Consider the following 24,050-nt stretch of genomic DNA (forward strand, 5'->3'; position numbering starts at 1 on the left):
GTGAAAGCAATCGCAAAAGTCCAGCAGCTGCTGACTCCCAAACACAAGGCGCTGGCTATGTTCTTGCTTCTCGACAACTCAACGCAGCCCTTCATTTCTGCAGTTGCCATCGAGGTCTCTGCATGTCGGAGACTCAGAGGACGAGCACGAGTTTCCCACGAGGGGCTGCATCAGGAGGAATTCAAAACTCCAGAAAATTGTCTTTGAACACCTCCCATAAGGATGCTAGAAGGGAATTGAAGAGGCAGGCGAGCGGCCACCACCGTCCTCTAGCAGTCCTTCGGGTGTGCGCAAAAGCCCGGTGCTCTTCGGCTTCGTTCTTCGCCCCCGTACAAGCTACCGCTCTGTCCGGCTCCCGGAGCAGGAGAAGCGGCTGCTTCGCGCACACAACAGCGGAGCGGCAGCCCTACGCTCCGAAGCGCTGCTTCAGCCGAAAGACGCCGGCCACCGGCGCTTGGTTCGGACAGCTCCGGAGAGCCGTAGTGTGCGTCTGCACTAGACTGCATCCTAGCGAAAAGCTTTGGCAGTGTGTCTCGCAGGGAGATACCTTAGGAGCGCAGCGCACTTATGCCTCCCTTGTCCAGAAACACGGATTTGCTGCACACTCCAAAAACACTGCTCTTTCCATGGTACTATGTAAGCTGCTGTCTGACGCCCGTTCTCTTCTGCCCACTCTTGCCCAGCTGGTTGTTGCAGCGTGCACGTGACTTCCTGGCATTAAGAGCACAGTGAAAGCAATCGCAAAAGTCCAGCAGCTGCTGACTCCCAAACACAAGGCGCTTGTCTACGTTCTTGCTTCTCGACAACTCAACGCAGCCCTTCATTTCTGCAGCTGCCATCGAGTTTTCTGTATCTTGAGCCTTCTGGGACGAGCACCAATTTCCCAGGAGGGGCTGCATCAGGACGAAGTCAAAACCCAGGAAAGTTGTCTCGGAACACCTTCAATAAAGCATGCCAGCAGTGCATTGAAAAGGCAGGTAGCTTTAGCCACCGTCCTCTAGCAGTCGCGAAGCTGTGCACACAATGTCGTCTCCCTGCGGCAACGTTCTTCGCCCTCGTGCAAGCTACCGCTCTGTCCGGCTCCCGGAGCAGGAGAAGCGGCTGCTTCGCGCACACAACAGCGGAGCGGCAGCCGTACGCTCCGAAGCGCTGCTTCAGCCGAAAGACGCCGGCCACCGGCGCTTGGCTTCGGACAGCTCCGGAGAGCCGTAGTGTGCGTCTACAACTAGACTGCATCATAGCGAAAAGCTTTGGCAGTGTGTCTCGCAAGGAGATAGCTTAGGAGCGCAGCGCACTTATGCCTCCCTTGTCCAGAAACAGGATTTTATTGCACACTCCAAAAACAGTACTCTTCCCAGGGCAATATGCCAGATGCTCTCTGATGCCCGTGCTCCCTTCCTACTCTTGCCCAGCTCGTTGTTTTAACGTGCACATGCCGTCCTGGAATTCAGTGCACAGTGAAAGCAATCGCAAAAGTCCAGCAGCTGCTGACTCCCAAACACAAGGCGCTGGCTATGTTCTTGCTACTCGACGACTCAACGCAGCCCTTCATTTCTGCAGTTGCCATCGAGGTCTCTGCATGTCGGAGACTCAGAGGACGAGCACGAGTTTCCCAGGAGGGGCTGCATCAGGAGGAATTCAAAACTCAGGGAAATTGTCCTGGAACACCTTCCATAAGGATGCTAGAAGGGAATTGAAGAGGCAGGCGAGCGGCCACCACCGTCCTCTAGCAGTCCTTAGGGTGCGCGCAGAAGCCCGGTGCTCTGCGGCTTCATTCTTCGCCCTCGTGCAAGCTACCGCTCTGTCCGGCTCCCGGAGCAGGAGAAGCGGCTGCTTCGCGCACACAACAGCGGAGCGGCAGCCCTACGCTCCGAAGCGCTGCTTCAGCCGAAAGACGCCGGCCACCGGCGCTTGGCTTCGGACAGCTCCGGAGAGCCGTAGTGTGCGTCTGCACTAGACTGCATCATAGCGAAAAGCTTTGACAGTGTGTCTCGCAAGGAGATACCTTAGGAGCGCAGCGCACTTATGCCTCCCTTGTCCAGAAACACGATTTTACTGCACACTCCAAAAACAGTACTCTTCCCAGGGCAATATGCCAGATGCTCTCTGATGCCCGTGCTCCCTTCCTACTCTTGCCCAGCTCGTTGTTTTAACGTGCACATGCCGTCCTGGAATTCAGTGCACAGTGAAAGCAATCGCAAAAGTCCAGCAGCTGCTGACTCCCAAACACAAGGCGCTGGCTATGTTCTTGCTACTCGACGACTCAACGCAGCCCTTCATTTCTGCAGTTGCCATCGAGGTCTCTGCATGTCGGAGACTCAGAGGACGAGCACGAGTTTCCCAGGAGGGGCTGCATCAGGAGGAATTCAAAACTCAGGGAAATTGTCCTGGAACACCTTCCATAAGGATGCTAGAAGGGAATTGAAGAGGCAGGCGAGCGGCCACCACCGTCCTCTAGCAGTCCTTAGGGTGCGCGCAGAAGCCCGGTGCTCTGCGGCTTCATTCTTCGCCCTCGTGCAAGCTACCGCTCTGTCCGGCTCCCGGAGCAGGAGAAGCGGCTGCTTCGCGCACACAACAGCGGAGCGGCAGCCCTACGCTCCGAAGCGCTGCTTCAGCCGAAAGACGCCGGCCACCGGCGCTAGGCTTCGGACAGCTCCGGAGAGCCGTAGTGTGCGTCTGCACTAGACTGCATCATAGCGAAAAGCTTTGACAGTGTGTCTCGCAGGGAGATAGCTTAGGAGCGCAGCGCACTTATGCCTCCCTTGTCCAGAAACACGATTTTACTGCACACTCCAAAAACAGTACTCTTCCCAGGGCAATATGCCAGATGCTCTCTGATGCCCGTGCTCCCTTCCTACTCTTGCCCAGCTCGTTGTTTTAACGTGCACATGCCGTCCTGGAATTCAGTGCACAGTGAAAGCAATCGCAAAAGTCCAGCAGCTGCTGACTCCCAAACACAAGGCGCTGGCTATGTTCTTGCTTCTCCACACTTCAACAGAGTCCTTCATTTCGGCACCTGCCATAGCGTTATCTGCATCTCGATCTTCCGGGGACGAGCACGAGTTTCCCAAGAGGGGCTGCATGAGGACGAAGTCAAAACCCAGGAAAGTTGTCTCGGAACACCTTCAATAAAGCATGCCAGCAGTGCATTGAAAAGGCAGGTAGCTTTAGCCACCGTCCTCTAGCAGTCGCAAGGCTGTGCACACAATGTCGTCTGCCTGCGGCAACGTTCTTCGCCCTCGTGCAAGCTACCGCTCTGTCCGGCTCCCGGAGCAGGAGAAGCGGCTGCTTCGCGCACACAACAGCGGAGCGGCAGCCCTACGCTCCGAAGCGCTGCTTCAGCCGAAAGACGCCGGCCACCGGCGCTTGGCTTCGGACAGCTCCGGAGAGCCGTAGTGTGCGTCTGCACTAGACTGCATCATAGCGAAAAGCTTTGGCAGTGTGTCCCGCAGGGAGATAGCTTAGTAGCGCAGCGCACTTATGCCTCCCTTGTCCAGAAACACGATTTTACTGCACACTCCAAAAACAGTACTCTTCCAAGGGCAATATATAAGCTGCTTTCTGACGGCCGTGATCTTTCGATTACTCTTGCCCAGCTCGTTGTTTTAACGTGCACATGCCGTCCTGGCATTCAGTGCACAGTGAAAGCAATCGCAAAAGTCCAGCAGCTGCTGACTCCCAAACACAAGGCGCTGGCTATGTTCTTGCTTCTCGACAACTCAACGCAGCCCTTCATTTCTGCAGTTGCCATCGAGGTCTCTGCATGTCGGAGACTCAGAGGACGAGCACGAGTTTCCCACGAGGGGCTGCATCAGGAGGAATTCAAAACTCCAGAAAATTGTCTTTGAACACCTCCCATAAGGATGCTAGAAGGGAATTGAAGAGGCAGGCGAGCGGCCACCACCGTCCTCTAGCAGTCCTTCGGGTGTGCGCAAAAGCCCGGTGCTCTTCGGCTTCGTTCTTCGCCCCCGTACAAGCTACCGCTCTGTCCGGCTCCCGGAGCAGGAGAAGCGGCTGCTTCGCGCACACAACAGCGGAGCGGCAGCCCTACGCTCCGAAGCGCTGCTTCAGCCGAAAGACGCCGGCCACCGGCGCTTGGCTTCGGACAGCTCCGGAGAGCCGTAGTGTGCGTCTGCACTAGACTGCATCCTAGCGAAAAGCTATGGCAGTGTGTCTCGCAGGGAGATACCTTAGGAGCGCAGCGCACTTATGCCTCCCTTGTCCAGAAACACGGATTTGCTGCACACTCCAAAAACACTGCTCTTTCCATGGTACTATGTAAGCTGCTGTCTGACGCCCGTTCTCTTCTGCCCACTCTTGCCCAGCTCGTTGTTGCAGCGTGCACGTGCCGTCCTGGCACTAAGAGCACAGTGAAAGCAATCGCAAAAGTCCAGCAGCTGCTGACTCCCAAACACAAGGCGCTTGTCTACGTTCTTGCTTCTCGACAACTCAACGCAGCCCTTCATTTCTGCAGCTGCCATCGAGTTTTCTGTATCTTGAGCCTTCTGGGACGAGCACCAATTTCCCAGGAGGGGCTGCATCAGGACGAAGTCAAAACCCAGGAAAGTTGTCTCGGAACACCTTCAATAAAGCATGCCAGCAGTGCATTGAAAAGGCAGGTAGCTTTAGCCACCGTCCTCTAGCAGTCGCGAAGCTGTGCACACAATGTCGTCTGCCTGCGGCAACGTTCTTCGCCCTCGTGCAAGCTACCGCTCTGTCCGGCTCCCGGAGCAGGAGAAGCGGCTGCTTCGCGCACACAACAGCGGAGCGGCAGCCCTACGCTCCGAAGCGCTGCTTCAGCCGAAAGACGCCGGCCACCGGCGCTTGGCTTCGGACAGCTCCGGAGAGCCGTAGTGTGCGTCTACAACTAGACTGCATCATAGCGAAAAGCTTTGGCAGTGTGTCTCGCAAGGAGATAGCTTAGGAGCGCAGCGCACTTATGCCTCCCTTGTCCAGAAACACGATTTTACTGCACACTCCAAAAACAGTACTCTTCCCAGGGCAATATGCCAGATGCTCTCTGATGCCCGTGCTCCCTTCCTACTCTTGCCCAGCTCGTTGTTTTAACGTGCACATGCCGTCCTGGAATTCAGTGCACAGTGAAAGCAATCGCAAAAGTCCAGCAGCTGCTGACTCCCAAACACAAGGCGCTTGTCTATGTTCTTGCTACTCGACGACTCAACGCAGCCCTTCATTTCTGCAGTTGCCATCGAGGTCTCTGCATGTCGGAGACTCAGAGGACGAGCACGAGTTTCCCAGGAGGGGCTGCATCAGGAGGAATTCAAAACTCAGGGAAATTGTCCTGGAACACCTTCCATAAGGATGCTAGAAGGGAATTGAAGAGGCAGGCGAGCGGCCACCACCGTCCTCTAGCAGTCCTTAGGGTGCGCGCAGAAGCCCGGTGCTCTGCGGCTTCATTCTTCGCCCTCGTGCAAGCTACCGCTCTGTCCGGCTCCCGGAGCAGGAGAAGCGGCTGCTTCGCGCACACAACAGCGGAGCGGCAGCCCTACGCTCCGAAGCGCTGCTTCAGCCGAAAGACGCCGGCCACCGGCGCTAGGCTTCGGACAGCTCCGGAGAGCCGTAGTGTGCGTCTGCACTAGACTGCATTATAGCGAAAAGCTTTGACAGTGTGTCTCGCAGGGAGATACCTTAGGAGCGCAGCGCACTTATGCCTCCCTTGTCCAGAAACACGGATTTGCTGCACACTCCAAAAACACTGCTCTTCCCAGGGCAATATATAAGCTGCTTTCTGATGGCCGTGATCCCTCCCTGCTCTTGCCCAGCTGGTTGTTGCAGCGTGCACATGCCGTCCTGGCATTCAGTGCACAGTGAAAGCAATCGCAAAAGTCCAGCAGCTGCTGACTCCCAAACACAAGGCGCTGGCTATGTTCTTGCTTCTCCACACTTCAACAGAGTCCTTCATTTCTGCAGCTGCCATCGAGTTTTCTGCATCTCGAGCCTTCTGGGACGAGCACGAGTTTCCCAAGAGGGGCTGCATCAGGACGAAGTCAAAACCCAGGAAAGTTGTCTCGGAACACCTTCAATAAAGCATGCCAGCAGTGCATTGAAAAGGCAGGTAGCTTTAGCCACCGTCCTCTAGCAGTCGCAAGGCTGTGCACACAATGTCGTCTCCCTGCGGCAACGTTCTTCGCCCTCGTGCAAGCTACCGCTCTGTCCGGCTCCCGGAGCAGGAGAAGCGGCTGCTTCGCGCACACAGCAGCGGAGCGGCAGCCCTACGCTCCGAAGCGCTGCTTCAGCCGAAAGACGCCGGCCACCGGCGCTTGGCTTCGGACAGCTCCGGAGAGCCGTAGTGTGGGTCTACAACTAGACTGCATCATAACGAAAAGCTTTGGCAGTGTGTCTCGCAAGGAGATAGCTTAGGAGCGCAGCGCACTTATGCCTCCCTTGTCCAGAAACACGATTTTACTGCACACTCCAAAAACAGTACTCTTCCCAGGGCAATATATAAGCTGCTTTCTGACGGCCGTGATCTTTCGATTACTCTTGCCCAGCTCGTTGTTTTAACGTGCACATGCCGTCCTGGCATTCAGTGCACAGTGAAAGCAATCGCAAAAGTCCAGCAGCTGCTGACTCCCAAACACAAGGCGCTGGCTATGTTCTTGCTTCTCCACACTTCAACAGAGTCCTTCATTTCGGCACCTGCCATCGCGATATCTGCATCTCGATCTTCCGGGGACGAGCACGAGTTTCCCAAGAGGGGCTGCATGAGGACGAAGTCAAAACCCAGGAAAGTTGTCTCGGAACACCTTCAATAAAGCATGCCAGCAGTGCATTGAAAAGGCAGGTAGCTTTAGCCACCGTCCTCTAGCAGTCGCAAGGCTGTGCACACAATGTCGTCTGCCTGCGGCAACGTTCTTCGCCCTCGTGCAAGCTACCGCTCTGTCCGGCTCCCGGAGCAGGAGAAGCGGCTGCTTCGCGCACACAACAGCGGAGCGGCAGCCCTACGCTCCGAAGCGCTGCTTCAGCCGAAAGACGCCGGCCACCGGCGCTTGGCTTCGGACAGCTCCGGAGAGCCGTAGTGTGCGTCTGCACTAGACTGCATCATAGCGAAAAGTTTTGGCAGTGTGTCCCGCAGGGAGATAGCTTAGTAGCGCAGCGCACTTATGCCTCCCTTGTCCAGAAACACGATTTTACTGCACACTCCAAAAACAGTACTCTTCCAAGGGCAATATATAAGCTGCTTTCTGACGGCCGTGATCTTTCGATTACTCTTGCCCAGCTCGTTGTTTTAACGTGCACATGCCGTCCTGGCATTCAGTGCACAGTGAAAGCAATCGCAAAAGTCCAGCAGCTGCTGACTCCCAAACACAAGGCGCTGGCTATGTTCTTGCTTCTCGACAACTCAACGCAGCCCTTCATTTCTGCGGTTGCCATCGAGGTCTCTGCATGTCGGAGACTCAGAGGACGAGCACGAGTTTCCCACGAGGGGCTGCATCAGGAGGAATTCAAAACTCCAGAAAATTGTCTTTGAACACCTCCCATAAGGATGCTAGAAGGGAATTGAAGAGGCAGGCGAGCGGCCACCACCGTCCTCTAGCAGTCCTTCGGGTGTGCGCAAAAGCCCGGTGCTCTTCGGCTTCGTTCTTCGCCCCCGTACAAGCTACCGCTCTGTCCGGCTCCCGGAGCAGGAGAAGCGGCTGCTTCGCGCACACAACAGCGGAGCGGCAGCCCTACGCTCCGAAGCGCTGCTTCAGCCGAAAGACGCCGGCCACCGGCGCTTGGCTTCGGACAGCTCCGGAGAGCCGTAGTGTGCGTCTGCACTAGACTGCATCATAGCGAAAAGCTTTGACAGTGTGTCTCGCAGGGAGATAGCTTAGGAGCGCAGCGCACTTATGCCTCCCTTGTCCAGAAACACGATTTTACTGCACACTCCAAAAACAGTACTCTTCCCAGGGCAATATGCCAGATGCTCTCTGATGCCCGTGCTCCCTTCCTACTCTTGCCCAGCTCGTTGTTTTAACGTGCACATGCCGTCCTGGAATTCAGTGCACAGTGAAAGCAATCGCAAAAGTCCAGCAGCTGCTGACTCCCAAACACAAGGCGCTGGCTATGTTCTTGCTTCTCCACACTTCAACAGAGTCCTTCATTTCGGCACCTGCCATCGCGTTATCTGCATCTCGATCTTCCGGGGACGAGCACGAGTTTCCCAAGAGGGGCTGCATGAGGACGAAGTCAAAACCCAGGAAAGTTGTCTCGGAACACCTTCAATAAAGCATGCCAGCAGTGCATTGAAAAGGCAGGTAGCTTTAGCCACCGTCCTCTAGCAGTCGCAAGGCTGTGCACACAATGTCGTCTGCCTGCGGCAACGTTCTTCGCCCTCGTGCAAGCTACCGCTCTGTCCGGCTCCCGGAGCAGGAGAAGCGGCTGCTTCGCGCACACAACAGCGGAGCGGCAGCCCTACGCTCCGAAGCGCTGCTTCAGCCGAAAGACGCCGGCCACCGGCGCTTGGCTTCGGACAGCTCCGGAGAGCCGTAGTGTGCGTCTGCACTAGACTGCATCATAGCGAAATGTTTTGGCAGTGTGTCCCGCAGGGAGATAGCTTAGTAGCGCAGCGCACTTATGCCTCCCTTGTCCAGAAACACGATTTTACTGCACACTCCAAAAACAGTACTCTTCCAAGGGCAATATATAAGCTGCTTTCTGACGGCCGTGATCTTTCGATTACTCTTGCCCAGCTCGTTGTTTTAACGTGCACATGCCGTCCTGGCATTCAGTGCACAGTGAAAGCAATCGCAAAAGTCCAGCAGCTGCTGACTCCCAAACACAAGGCGCTGGCTATGTTCTTGCTTCTCGACAACTCAACGCAGCCCTTCATTTCTGCAGTTGCCATCGAGGTCTCTGCATGTCGGAGACTCAGAGGACGAGCACGAGTTTCCCACGAGGGGCTGCATCAGGAGGAATTCAAAACTCCAGAAAATTGTCTTTGAACACCTCCCATAAGGATGCTAGAAGGGAATTGAAGAGGCAGGCGAGCGGCCACCACCGTCCTCTAGCAGTCCTTCGGGTGTGCGCAAAAGCCCGGTGCTCTTCGGCTTCGTTCTTCGCCCCCGTACAAGCTACCGCTCTGTCCGGCTCCCGGAGCAGGAGAAGCGGCTGCTTCGCGCACACAACAGCGGAGCGGCAGCCCTACGCTCCGAAGCGCTGCTTCAGCCGAAAGACGCCGGCCACCGGCGCTTGGTTCGGACAGCTCCGGAGAGCCGTAGTGTGCGTCTGCACTAGACTGCATCCTAGCGAAAAGCTTTGGCAGTGTGTCTCGCAGGGAGATACCTTAGGAGCGCAGCGCACTTATGCCTCCCTTGTCCAGAAACACGGATTTGCTGCACACTCCAAAAACACTGCTCTTTCCATGGTACTATGTAAGCTGCTGTCTGACGCCCGTTCTCTTCTGCCCACTCTTGCCCAGCTGGTTGTTGCAGCGTGCACGTGACTTCCTGGCATTAAGAGCACAGTGAAAGCAATCGCAAAAGTCCAGCAGCTGCTGACTCCCAAACACAAGGCGCTTGTCTACGTTCTTGCTTCTCGACAACTCAACGCAGCCCTTCATTTCTGCAGCTGCCATCGAGTTTTCTGTATCTTGAGCCTTCTGGGACGAGCACCAATTTCCCAGGAGGGGCTGCATCAGGACGAAGTCAAAACCCAGGAAAGTTGTCTCGGAACACCTTCAATAAAGCATGCCAGCAGTGCATTGAAAAGGCAGGTAGCTTTAGCCACCGTCCTCTAGCAGTCGCGAAGCTGTGCACACAATGTCGTCTCCCTGCGGCAACGTTCTTCGCCCTCGTGCAAGCTACCGCTCTGTCCGGCTCCCGGAGCAGGAGAAGCGGCTGCTTCGCGCACACAACAGCGGAGCGGCAGCCGTACGCTCCGAAGCGCTGCTTCAGCCGAAAGACGCCGGCCACCGGCGCTTGGCTTCGGACAGCTCCGGAGAGCCGTAGTGTGCGTCTACAACTAGACTGCATCATAGCGAAAAGCTTTGGCAGTGTGTCTCGCAAGGAGATAGCTTAGGAGCGCAGCGCACTTATGCCTCCCTTGTCCAGAAACAGGATTTTATTGCACACTCCAAAAACAGTACTCTTCCCAGGGCAATATGCCAGATGCTCTCTGATGCCCGTGCTCCCTTCCTACTCTTGCCCAGCTCGTTGTTTTAACGTGCACATGCCGTCCTGGAATTCAGTGCACAGTGAAAGCAATCGCAAAAGTCCAGCAGCTGCTGACTCCCAAACACAAGGCGCTGGCTATGTTCTTGCTACTCGACGACTCAACGCAGCCCTTCATTTCTGCAGTTGCCATCGAGGTCTCTGCATGTCGGAGACTCAGAGGACGAGCACGAGTTTCCCAGGAGGGGCTGCATCAGGAGGAATTCAAAACTCAGGGAAATTGTCCTGGAACACCTTCCATAAGGATGCTAGAAGGGAATTGAAGAGGCAGGCGAGCGGCCACCACCGTCCTCTAGCAGTCCTTAGGGTGCGCGCAGAAGCCCGGTGCTCTGCGGCTTCATTCTTCGCCCTCGTGCAAGCTACCGCTCTGTCCGGCTCCCGGAGCAGGAGAAGCGGCTGCTTCGCGCACACAACAGCGGAGCGGCAGCCCTACGCTCCGAAGCGCTGCTTCAGCCGAAAGACGCCGGCCACCGGCGCTTGGCTTCGGACAGCTCCGGAGAGCCGTAGTGTGCGTCTGCACTAGACTGCATCATAGCGAAAAGCTTTGACAGTGTGTCTCGCAGGGAGATACCTTAGGAGCGCAGCGCACTTATGCCTCCCTTGTCCAGAAACACGGATTTGCTGCACACTCCAAAAACACTGCTCTTCCCAGGGCAATATATAAGCTGCTTTCTGATGGCCGTGATCCCTCCCTGCTCTTGCCCAGCTGGTTGTTGCAGCGTGCACATGCCGTCCTGGCATTCAGTGCACAGTGAAAGCAATCGCAAAAGTCCAGCAGCTGCTGACTCCCAAACACAAGGCGCTGGCTATGTTCTTGCTTCCCCACACTTCAACAGAGTCCTTCATTTCTGCAGCTGCCATCGAGTTTTCTGCATCTCGAGCCTTCTGGGACGAGCACGAGTTTCCCAAGAGGGGCTGCATCAGGACGAAGTCAAAACCCAGGAAAGTTGTCTCGGAACACCTTCAATAAAGCATGCCAGCAGTGCATTGAAAAGGCAGGTAGCTTTAGCCACCGTCCTCTAGCAGTCGCAAGGCTGTGCACACAATGTCGTCTCCCTGCGGCAACGTTCTTCGCCCTCGTACAAGCTACCGCTCTGTCCGGCTCCCGGAGCAGGAGAAGCGGCTGCTTCGCGCACACAGCAGCGGAGCGGCAGCCCTACGCTCCGAAGCGCTGCTTCAGCCGAAAGACGCCGGCCACCGGCGCTTGGCTTCGGACAGCTCCGGAGAGCCGTAGTGTGGGTCTACAACTAGACTGCATCATAGCGAAAAGCTTTGGCAGTGTGTCTCGCAAGGAGATACCTTAGGAGCGCAGCGCACTTATGCCTCCCTTGTCCAGAAACACGATTTTACTGCACACTCCAAAAACAGTACTCTTCCCAGGGCAATATATAAGCTGCTTTCTGACGGCCGTGATCTTTCGATTACTCTTGCCCAGCTCGTTGTTTTAACGTGCACATGCCGTCCTGGCATTCAGTGCACAGTGAAAGCAATCGCAAAAGTCCAGCAGCTGCTGACTCCCAAACACAAGGCGCTGGCTATGTTCTTGCTTCTCGACAACTCAACGCAGCCCTTCATTTCTGCAGTTGCCATCGAGATCTCTGCATGTCGGAGACTCAGAGGACGAGCACGAGTTTCCCAGGAGGGGCTGCATCAGGAGGAATTCAAAACTCCAGAAAATTGTCTTTGAACACCTCCCATAAGGATGCTAGAAGGGAATTGAAGAGGCAGGCGAGCGGCCACCACGGTCCTCTAGCAGTCCTTCGGGTGTGCGCAAAAGCCCGGTGCTCTTCGGCTTCGTTCTTCGCCCTTGTGCCAGCTACCGCTCTGTCCGGCTCCCGGAGCAGGAGAAGCGGCTGCTTCGCGCACACAACAGCGGAGCGGCAGCCCTACGCTCCGAAGCGCTGCTTCAGCCGAAAGACGCCGGCCACCGGCGCTTGGCTTCGGACAGCTCCGGAGAGCCGTAGTGTGCGTCTGCACTAGACTGCATCATAGCGAAAAGCTTTGACAGTGTGTCTCGCAGGGAGATACCTTAGGAGCGCAGCGCACTTATGCCTCCCTTGTCCAGAAACACGGATTTGCTGCACACTCCAAAAACACTGCTCTTTCCATGGTACTATGTAAGGTGCTGTCTGACGCCCGTTCTCTTCTGCCCACTCTTGCCCAGCTGGTTGTTGCAGCGTGCACGTGACTTCCTGGCATTAAGAGCACAGTGAAAGCAATCGCAAAAGTCCAGCAGCTGCTGACTCCCAAACACAAGGCGCTTGTCTACGTTCTTGCTTCTCGACAACTCAACGCAGCCCTTCATTTCTGCAGCTGCCATCGAGTTTTCTGTATCTTGAGCCTTCTGGGACGAGCACCAATTTCCCAGGAGGGGCTGCATCAGGACGAAGTCAAAACCCAGGAAAGTTGTCTCGGAACACCTTCAATAAAGCATGCCAGCAGTGCATTGAAAAGGCAGGTAGCTTTAGCCACCGTCCTCTAGCAGTCGCGAAGCTGTGCACACAATGTCGTCTCCCTGCGGCAACGTTCTTCGCCCTCGTGCAAGCTACCGCTCTGTCCGGCTCCCGGAGCAGGAGAAGCGGCTGCTTCGCGCACACAGCAGCGGAGCGGCAGCCCTACGCTCCGAAGCGCTGCTTCAGCCGAAAGACGCCGGCCACCGGCGCTTGGCTTCGGACAGCTCCGGAGAGCCGTAGTGTGCGTCTACAACTAGACTGCATCATAAAGAAAAGCTTTGGCAGTGTGTCTCGCAAGGAGATAGCTTAGGAGCGCAGCGCACTTATGCCTCCCTTGTCCAGAAACACGATTTTACTGCACACTCCAAAAACAGTACTCTTCCCAGGGCAATATGCCAGATGCTCTCTGATGCCCGTGCTCCCTTCCTACTCTTGCCCAGCTCGTTGTTTTAACGTGCACATGCCGTCCTGGCATTCAGTGCACAGTGAAAGCAATCGCAAAAGTCCAGCAGCTGCTGACTCCCAAACACAAGGCGCTGGCTATGTTCTTGCTACTCGACGACTCAACGCAGCCCTTCATTTCTGCAGTTGCCATCGAGGTCTCTGCATGTCGGAGACTCAGAGGACGAGCACGAGTTTCCCAGGAGGGGCTGCATCAGGAGGAATTCAAAACTCAGGGAAATTGTCCTGGAACACCTTCCATAAGGATGCTAGAAGGGAATTGAAGAGGCAGGCGAGCGGCCACCACCGTCCTCTAGCAGTCCTTAGGGTGCGCGCAGAAGCCCGGTGCTCTGCGGCTTCGTTCTTCGCCCTCGTGCCAGCTACCGCTCTGTCCGGCTCCCGGAGCAGGAGAAGCGGCTGCTTCGCGCACACAACAGCGGAGCGGCAGCCCTACGCTCCGAAGCGCTGCTTCAGCCGAAAGACGCCGGCCACCGGCGCTTGGCTTCGGACAGCTCCGGAGAGCCGTAGTGTGCGTCTGCACTAGACTGCATCATAGCGAAAAGCTTTGACAGTGTGTCTCGCAGGGAGATACCTTAGGAGCGCAGCGCACTTATGCCTCCCTTGTCCAGAAACACGGATTTGCTGCACACTCCAAAAACACTGCTCTTTCCATGGTACTATGTAAGGTGCTGTCTGACGCCCGTTCTCTTCTGCCCACTCTTGCCCAGCTGGTTGTTGCAGCGTGCACGTGACTTCCTGGCATTAAGAGCACAGTGAAAGCAATCGCAAAAGTCCAGCAGCTGCTGACTCCCAAACACAAGGCGCTTGTCTACGTTCTTGCTTCTCGACAACTCAACGCAGCCCTTCATTTCTGCAGCTGCCATCGAGTTTTCTGTATCTTGAGCCTTCTGGGACGAGCACCAATTTCCCAGGAGGGGCTGCATCAGGACGAAGTCAAAACCCAGGAAAGTTGTCTCGGAACACCTTCAATAAAGCATGCCAGCAGTGCATTGAAAAGGCAGGTAGCTTTAGCCACCGTCCTCTAGCAGTCGCGAAGCTGTGCACACAATGTCGTCTCCCTGCGGCAACGTTCTTCGCCCTCGTGCAAGCTACCGCTCTGTCCGGCTCCCGGAGCAGGAGAAGCGGCTGCTTCGCGCACACAGCAGCGGAGCGGCAGCCCTACGCTCCGAAGCGCTGCTTCAGCCGAAAGACGCCGGCCACCGGCGCTTGGCTTCGGACAGCTCCGGAGAGCCGTAGTGTGCGTCTACAACTAGACTGCATCATAACGAAAAGCTTTGGCAGTGTGTCTCGCAAGGAGATAGCTTAGGAGCGCAGCGCACTTATGCCTCCCTTGTCCAGAAACACGATTTTACTGCACACTCCAAAAACAGTACTCTTCCCAGGGCAATATGCCAGATGCTCTCTGATGCCCGTGCTCCCTTCCTACTCTTGCCCAGCTCGTTGTTTTAACGTGCACATGCCGTCCTGGAATTCAGTGCACAGTGAAAGCAATCGCAAAAGTCCAGCAGCTGCTGACTCCCAAACACAAGGCGCTGGCTATGTTCTTGCTACTCGACGACTCAACGCAGCCCTTCATTTCTGCAGTTGCCATCGAGGTCTCTGCATGTCGGAGACTCAGAGGACGAGCACGAGTTTCCCACGAGGGGCTGCATCAGGAGGAATTCAAAACTCAGGGAAATTGTCCTGGAACACCTTCCATAAGGATGCTAGAAGGGAATTGAAGAGGCAGGCGAGCGGCCACCACCGTCCTCTAGCAGTCCTTAGGGTGCGCGCAGAAGCCCGGTGCTCTGCGGCTTCGTTCTTCGCCCTTGTGCCAGCTACCGCTCTGTCCGGCTCCCGGAGCAGGAGAAGCGGCTGCTTCGCGCACACAACAGCGGAGCGGCAGCCCTACGCTCCGAAGCGCTGCTTCAGCCGAAAGACGCCGGCCACCGGCGCTTGGCTTCGGACAGCTCCGGAGAGCCGTAGTGTGCGTCTGCACTAGACTGCATCCTAGCGAAAAGCTTTGACAGTGTGTCTCGCAGGGAGATACCTTAGGAGCGCAGCGCACTTATGCCTCCCTTGTCCAGAAACACGGATTTGCTGCACACTCCAAAAACACTGCTCTTCCCAGGGCAATATATAAGCTGCTTTCTGATGGCCGTGATCCCTCCCTGCTCTTGCCCAGCTGGTTGTTGCAGCGTGCACATGCCGTCCTGGCATACAGTGCACAGTGAAAGCAATCGCAAAAGTCCAGCAGCTGCTGACTCCCAAACACAAGGCGCTGGCTATGTTCTTGCTTCTCCACACTTCAACAGAGTCCTTCATTTCTGCAGCTGCCATCGAGTTTTCTGCATCTCGAGCCTTCTGGGACGAGCACCAATTTCCCAAGAGGGGCTGCATCAGGACGAAGTCAAAACCCAGGAAAGTTGTCTCGGAACACCTTCAATAAAGCATGCCAGCAGTGCATTGAAAAGGCAGGTAGCTTTAGCCACCGTCCTCTAGCAGTCGCAAGGCTGTGCACACAATGTCGTCTCCCTGCGGCAACGTTCTTCGCCCTCGTGCAAGCTACCGCTCTGTCCGGCTCCCGGAGCAGGAGAAGCGGCTGCTTCGCGCACACAGCAGCGGAGCGGCAGCCCTACGCTCCGAAGCGCTGCTTCAGCCGAAAGACGCCGGCCACCGGCGCTTGGCTTCGGACAGCTCCGGAGAGCCGTAGTGTCCGTCTGCACTAGACTGCATCATAGCGAAAAGCTTTGGCAGTGTGTCCCGCAGGGAGATAGCTTAGGAGCGCAGCGCACTTATGCCTCCCTTGTCCAGAAACACGATTTTACTGCACACTCCAAAAACAGTACTCTTCCAAGGGCAATATATAAGCTGCTTTCTGACGGCCGTGATCTTTCGATTACTCTTGCCCAGCTCGTTGTTTTAACGTGCACATGCCGTCCTGGCATTCAGTGCACAGTGAAAGCAATCGCAAAAGTCCAGCAGCTGCTGACTCCCAAACACAAGGCGCTGGCTATGTTCTTGCTTCTCGACAACTCAACGCAGCCCTTCATTTCTGCAGTTGCCATCGAGGTCTCTGCATGTCGGAGACTCAGAGGACGAGCACGAGTTTCCCACGAGGGGCTGCATCAGGAGGAATTCAAAACTCCAGAAAATTGTCTTTGAACACCTTCCATAAGGATGCTAGAAGGGAATTGAAGAGGCAGGCGAACGGCCACCACCGTCCTCTAGCAGTCCTTCGGGTGTGCGCAAAAGCCCGGTGCTCCTCGGCTTCGTTCTTCGCCCTTGTGCCAGCTACCGCTCTGTCCGGCTCCCGGAGCAGGAGAAGCGGCTGCTTCGCGCACACAACAGCGGAGCGGCAGCCCTACGCTCCGAAGCGCTGCTTCAGCCGAAAGACGCCGGCCACCGGCGCTTGGTTCGGACAGCTCCGGAGAGCCGTAGTGTGCGTCTGCACTAGACTGCATCCTAGCGAAAAGCTTTGGCAGTGTGTCTCGCAGGGAGATACCTTAGGAGCGCAGCGCACTTATGCCTCCCTTGTCCAGAAACACGGATTTGCTGCACACTCCAAAAACACTGCTCTTTCCATGGTACTATGTAAGCTGCTGTCTGACGCCCGTTCTCTTCTGCCCACTCTTGCCCAGCTCGTTGTTGCAGCGTGCACGTGCCGTCCTGGCATTAAGAGCACAGTGAAAGCAATCGCAAAAGTCCAGCAGCTGCTGACTCCCAAACACAAGGCGCTGGCTATGTTCTTGCTTCTCCACACTTCAACAGAGTCCTTCATTTCTGCAGCTGCCATCGAGTTTTCTGCATCTCGAGCCTTCTGGGACGAGCACGAGTTTCCCAAGAGGGGCTGCATCAGGACGAAGTCAAAACCCAGGAAAGTTGTCTCGGAACACCTTCAATAAAGCATGCCAGCAGTGCATTGAAAAGGCAGGTAGCTTTAGCCACCGTCCTCTAGCAGTCGCAAGGCTGTGCACACAATGTCGTCTCCCTGCGGCAACGTTCTTCGCCCTCGTGCAAGCTACCGCTCTGTCCGGCTCCCGGAGCAGGAGAAGCGGCTGCTTCGCGCACACAGCAGCGGAGCGGCAGCCCTACGCTCCGAAGCGCTGCTTCAGCCGAAAGACGCCGGCCACCGGCGCTTGGCTTCGGACAGCTCCGGAGAGCCGTAGTGTGCGTCTGCACTAGACTGCATCATAGCGAAAAGCTTTGACAGTGTGTCTCGCAGGGAGATACCTTAGGAGCGCAGCGCACTTATGCCTCCCTTGTCCAGAAACACGGATTTGCTGCACACTCCAAAAACACTGCTCTTCCCAGGGCAATATATAAGCTGCTTTCTGATGGCCGTGATCCCTCCCTGCTCTTGCCCAGCTGGTTGTTGCAGCGTGCACATGCCGTCCTGGCATTCAGTGCACAGTGAAAGCAATCGCAAAAGTCCAGCAGCTGCTGACTCCCAAACACAAGGCGCTGGCTATGTTCTTGCTTCTCGACAACTCAACGCAGCCCTTCATTTCTGCAGTTGCCATCGAGGTCTCTGCATGTCGGAGACTCAGAGGACGAGCACGAGTTTCCCAGGAGGGGCTGCATCAGGAGGAATTCAAAACTCCAGAAAATTGTCTTTGAACACCTCCCATAAGGATGCTAGAAGGGAATTGAAGAGGCAGGCGAGCGGCCACCACCGTCCTCTAGCAGTCCTTCGGGTGTGCGCAAAAGCCCGGTGCTCTTCGGCTTCGTTCTTCGCCCCCGTACAAGCTACCGCTCTGTCCGGCTCCCGGAGCAGGAGAAGCGGCTGCTTCGCGCACACAACAGCGGAGCGGCAGCCCTACGCTCCGAAGCGCTGCTTCAGCCGAAAGACGCCGGCCACCGGCGCTTGGCTTCGGACAGCTCCGGAGAGCCGTAGTGTGCGTCTGCACTAGACTGCATCCTAGCGAAAAGCTATGGCAGTGTGTCTCGCAGGGAGATACCTTAGGAGCGCAGCGCACTTATGCCTCCCTTGTCCAGAAACACGGATTTGCTGCACACTCCAAAAACACTGCTCTTTCCATGGTACTATGTAAGCTGCTGTCTGACGCCCGTTCTCTTCTGCCCACTCTTGCCCAGCTCGTTGTTGCAGCGTGCACGTGACTTCCTGGCATTAAGAGCACAGTAAAAGCAATCGCAAAAGTCCAGCAGCTGCTGACTCCCAAACACAAGGCGTTTGTCTACGTTCTTGCTTCTCGACAACTCAACGCAGCCCTTCATTTCTGCAGCTGCCATCGAGTTTTCTGTATCTTGAGCCTTCTGGGACGAGCACCAATTTCCCAGGAGGGGCTGCATCAGGACGAAGTCAAAACCCAGGAAAGTTGTCTCGGAACACCTTCAATAAAGCATGCCAGCAGTGCATTGAAAAGGCAGGTAGCTTTAGCCACCGTCCTCTAGCAGTCGCAAGGCTGTGCACACAATGTCGTCGGCCTGCGGCAACGTTCTTCGCCCTCGTGCAAGCTACCGCTCTGTCCGGCTCCCGGAGCAGGAGAAGCGGCTGCTTCGCGCACACAGCAGCGGAGCGGCAGCCCTACGCTCCGAAGCGCTGCTTCAGCCGAAAGACGCCGGCCACCGGCGCTTGGCTTCGGACAGCTCCGGAGAGCCGTAGTGTGCGTCTACAACTAGACTGCATCATAAAGAAAAGCTTTGGCAGTGTGTCTCGCAAGGAGATAGCTTAGGAGCGCAGCGCACTTATGCCTCCCTTGTCCAGAAACACGATTTTACTGCACACTCCAAAAACAGTACTCTTCCCAGGGCAATATGCCAGATGCTCTCTGATGCCCGTGCTCCCTTCCTACTCTTGCCCAGCTCGTTGTTTTAACGTGCACATGCCGTCCTGGAATTCAGTGCACAGTGAAAGCAATCGCAAAAGTCCAGCAGCTGCTGACTCCCAAACACAAGGCGCTGGCTATGTTCTTGCTACTCGACGACTCAACGCAGCCCTTCATTTCTGCAGTTGCCATCGAGGTCTCTGCATGTCGGAGACTCAGAGGACGAGCACGAGTTTCCCACGAGGGGCTGCATCAGGAGGAATTCAAAACTCAGGGAAATTGCCCTGGAACACCTTCCATAAGGATGCTAGAAGGGAATTGAAGAGGCAGGCGAGCGGCCACCACCGTCCTCTAGCAGTCCTTAGGGTGCGCGCAGAAGCCCGGTGCTCTGCGGCTTCGTTCTTCGCCCTTGTGCCAGCTACCGCTCTGTCCGGCTCCCGGAGCAGGAGAAGCGGCTGCTTCGCGCACACAACAGCGGAGCGGCAGCCCTACGCTCCGAAGCGCTGCTTCAGCCGAAAGACGCCGGCCACCGGCGCTTGGCTTCGGACAGCTCCGGAGAGCCGTAGTGTGGGTATGCACTAGACTGCATCATAGCGAAAAGCTTTGACAGTATGTCTCGCAGGGAGATACCTTAGGAGCGCAGCGCACTTATGCCTCCCTTGTCCAGAAACACGGATTTGCTGCACACTCCAAAAACACTGCTCTTCCCAGGGCAATATATAAGCTGCTTTCTGATGGCCGTGATCCCTCCCTGCTCTTGCCCAGCTGGTTGTTGCAGCGTGCACATGCCGTCCTGGCATACAGTGCACAGTGAAAGCAATCGCAAAAGTCCAGCAGCTGCTGACTCCCAAACACAAGGCGCTGGCTATGTTCTTGCTTCTCCACACTTCAACAGAGTCCTTCATTTCGGCACCTGCCATCGCGTTATCTGCATCTCGATATTCCGGGGACGAGCACGAGTTTCCCAAGAGGGGCTGCATGAGGACGAAGTCAAAACCCAGGAAAGTTGTCTCGGAACACCTTCAATAAAGCATGCCAGCAGTGCATTGAAAAGGCAGGTAGCTTTAGCCACCGTCCTCTAGCAGTCGCAAGGCTGTGCACACAATGTCGTCTGCCTGCGGCAACGTTCTTCGCCCTCGTGCAAGCTACCGCTCTGTCCGGCTCCCGGAGCAGGAGAAGCGGCTGCTTCGCGCACACAACAGCGGAGCGGCAGCCCTACGCTCCGAAGCGCTGCTTCAGCCGAAAGACGCCGGCCACCGGCGCTTGGCTTCGGACAGCTCCGGAGAGCCGTAGTGTGCGTCTGCACTAGACTGCATCATAGCGAAAAGCTTTGGCAGTGTGTCCCGCAGGGAGATAGCTTAGTAGCGCAGCGCACTTATGCCTCCCTTGTCCAGAAACACGATTTTACTGCACACTCCAAAAACAGTACTCTTCCAAGGGCAATATATAAGCTGCTTTCTGACGGCCGTGATCTTTCGATTACTCTTGCCCAGCTCGTTGTTTTAACGTGCACATGCCGTCCTGGCATTCAGTGCACAGTGAAAGCAATCGCAAAAGTCCAGCAGCTGCTGACTCCCAAACACAAGGCGCTGGCTATGTTCTTGCTTCTCGACAACTCAACGCAGCCCTTCATTTCTGCAGTTGCCATCGAGGTCTCTGCATGTCGGAGACTCAGAGGACGAGCACGAGTTTCCCAGGAGGGGCTGCATCAGGAGGAATTCAAAACTCCAGAAAATTGTCTTTGAACACCTTCCATAAGGATGCTAGAAGGGAATTGAAGAGGCAGGCGAGCGGCCACCACCGTCCTCTAGCAGTCCTTCGGGTGTGCGCAAAAGCCCGGTGCTCTTCGGCTTCGTTCTTCGCCCCCGTACAAGCTACCGCTCTGTCCGGCTCCCGGAGCAGGAGAAGCGGCTGCTTCGCGCACACAACAGCGGAGCGGCAGCCCTACGCTCCGAAGCGCTGCTTCAGCCGAAAGACGCCGGCCACCGGCGCTTGGCTTCGGACAGCTCCGGAGAGCCGTAGTGTGCGTCTGCACTAGACTGCATCATAGCGAAAAGCTTTGGCAGTGTGTCTCGCAGAGAGATAGCTTAGGAGCGCAGCGCACTTATGCCTCCCTTGTCCAGAAACACGATTTTACTGCACACTCCAAAAACACTGCTCTTCCCAGGGAAATATATAAGCTGCTTTCTGACGGCCGTGATCTTTCGATTACTCTTGCCCAGCTCGTTGTTTTAACGTGCACATGCCGTCCTGGCATTCAGTGCACAGTGAAAGCAATCGCAAAAGTCCAGCAGCTGCTGACTCCCAAACACAAGGCGCTGGCTATGTTCTTGCTTCTCGACAACTCAACGCAGCCCTTCATTTCTGCAGTTGCCATCGAGGTCTCTGCATGTCGGAGACTCAGAGGACGAGCACGAGTTTCCCAGGAGGGGCTGCATCAGGAGGAATTCAAAACTCCAGAAAATTGTCTTTGAACACCTTCCATAAGGATGCTAGAAGGGAATTGAAGAGGCAGGCGAGCGGCCACCACCGTCCTCTAGCAGTCCTTCGGGTGTGCGCAAAAGCCCGGTGCTCTTCGGCTTCGTTCTTCGCCCCCGTACAAGCTACCGCTCTGTCCGGCTCCCGGAGCAGGAGAAGCGGCTGCTTCGCGCACACAACAGCGGAGCGGCAGCCCTACGCTCCGAAGCGCTGCTTCAGCCGAAAGACGCCGGCCACCGGCGCTTGGCTTCGGACAGCTCCGGAGAGCCGTAGTGTGCGTCTGCACTAGACTGCATCATAGCGAAAAGCTTTGACAGTATGTCTCGCAGGGAGATACCTTAGGAGCGCAGCGCACTTATGCCTCCCTTGTCCAGAAACACGGATTTGCTGCACACTCCAAAAACACTGCTCTTTCCATGGTACTATGTAAGCTGCTGTCTGACGCCCGTTCTCTTCTGCCCACTCTTGCCCAGCTGGTTGTTGCAGCGTGCACGTGACTTCCTGGCATTAAGAGCACAGTGAAAGCAATCGCAAAAGTCCAGCAGCTGCTGACTCCCAAACACAAGGCGCTTGTCTACGTTCTTGCTTCTCCACACTTCAACAGAGTCCTTCATTTCTGCAGCTGCCATCGAGTTTTCTGCATCTCGAGCCTTCTGGGACGAGCACGAGTTTCCCAAGAGGGGCTGCATCAGGACGAAGTCAAAACCCAGGAAAGTTGTCTCGGAACACCTTCAATAAAGCATGCCAGCAGTGCATTGAAAAGGCAGGTAGCTTTAGCCACCGTCCTCTAGCAGTCGCAAGGCTGTGCACACAATGTCGTCTCCCTGCGGCAACGTTCTTCGCCCTCGTGCAAGCTACCGCTCTGTCCGGCTCCCGGAGCAGGAGAAGCGGCTGCTTCGCGCACACAGCAGCGGAGCGGCAGCCCTACGCTCCGAAGCGCTGCTTCAGCCGAAAGACGCCGGCCACCGGCGCTTGGCTTCGGACAGCTCCGGAGAGCCGTAGTGTGCGTCTGCACTAGACTGCATCATAGCGAAAAGCTTTGACAGTGTGTCTCGCAGGGAGATACCTTAGGAGCGCAGCGCACTTATGCCTCCCTTGTCCAGAAACACGGATTTGCTGCACACTCCAAAAACACTGCTCTTCCCAGGGCAATATATAAGCTGCTTTCTGATGGCCGTGATCCCTCCCTGCTCTTGCCCAGCTGGTTGTTGCAGCGTGCACATGCCGTCCTGGCATTCAGTGCACAGTGAAAGCAATCGCAAAAGTCCAGCAGCTGCTGACTCCCAAACACAAGGCGCTGGCTATGTTCTTGCTTCTCGACAACTCAACGCAGCCCTTCATTTCTGCAGTTGCCATCGAGGTCTCTGCATGTCGGAGACTCAGAGGACGAGCACGAGTTTCCCAGGAGGGGCTGCATCAGGAGGAATTCAAAACTCCAGAAAATTGTCTTTGAACACCTCCCATAAGGATGCTAGAAGGGAATTGAAGAGGCAGGCGAGCGGCCACCACCGTCCTCTAGCAGTCCTTCGGGTGTGCGCAAAAGCCCGGTGCTCTTCGGCTTCGTTCTTCGCCCCCGTACAAGCTACCGCTCTGTCCGGCTCCCGGAGCAGGAGAAGCGGCTGCTTCGCGCACACAACAGCGGAGCGGCAGCCCTACGCTCCGAAGCGCTGCTTCAGCCGAAAGACGCCGGCCACCGGCGCTTGGCTTCGGACAGCTCCGGAGAGCCGTAGTGTGCGTCTGCACTAGACTGCATCCTAGCGAAAAGCTATGGCAGTGTGTCTCGCAGGGAGATACCTTAGGAGCGCAGCGCACTTATGCCTCCCTTGTCCAGAAACACGGATTTGCTGCACACTCCAAAAACACTGCTCTTTCCATGGTACTATGTAAGCTGCTGTCTGACGCCCGTTCTCTTCTGCCCACTCTTGCCCAGCTCGTTGTTGCAGCGTGCACGTGACTTCCTGGCATTAAGAGCACAGTAAAAGCAATCGCAAAAGTCCAGCAGCTGCTGACTCCCAAACACAAGGCGTTTGTCTACGTTCTTGCTTCTCGACAACTCAACGCAGCCCTTCATTTCTGCAGCTGCCATCGAGTTTTCTGTATCTTGAGCCTTCTGGGACGAGCACCAATTTCCCAGGAGGGGCTGCATCAGGACGAAGTCAAAACCCAGGAAAGTTGTCTCGGAACACCTTCAATAAAGCATGCCAGCAGTGCATTGAAAAGGCAGGTAGCTTTAGCCACCGTCCTCTAGCAGTCGCAAGGCTGTGCACACAATGTCGTCGGCCTGCGGCAACGTTCTTCGCCCTCGTGCAAGCTACCGCTCTGTCCGGCTCCCGGAGCAGGAGAAGCGGCTGCTTCGCGCACACAGCAGCGGAGCGGCAGCCCTACGCTCCGAAGCGCTGCTTCAGCCGAAAGACGCCGGCCACCGGCGCTTGGCTTCGGACAGCTCCGGAGAGCCGTAGTGTGCGTCTACAACTAGACTGCATCATAAAGAAAAGCTTTGGCAGTGTGTCTCGCAAGGAGATAGCTTAGGAGCGCAGCGCACTTATGCCTCCCTTGTCCAGAAACACGATTTTACTGCACACTCCAAAAACAGTACTCTTCCCAGGGCAATATGCCAGATGCTCTCTGATGCCCGTGCTCCCTTCCTACTCTTGCCCAGCTCGTTGTTTTAACGTGCACATGCCGTCCTGGAATTCAGTGCACAGTGAAAGCAA

This window comes from Lonchura striata, chromosome 11 (genome assembly GCF_050655825.1).
Source record: "Lonchura striata isolate lonStrDom1 chromosome 11, ASM5065582v1, whole genome shotgun sequence".
In the NCBI taxonomy this organism is placed as follows: domain Eukaryota; kingdom Metazoa; phylum Chordata; class Aves; order Passeriformes; family Estrildidae; genus Lonchura; species Lonchura striata.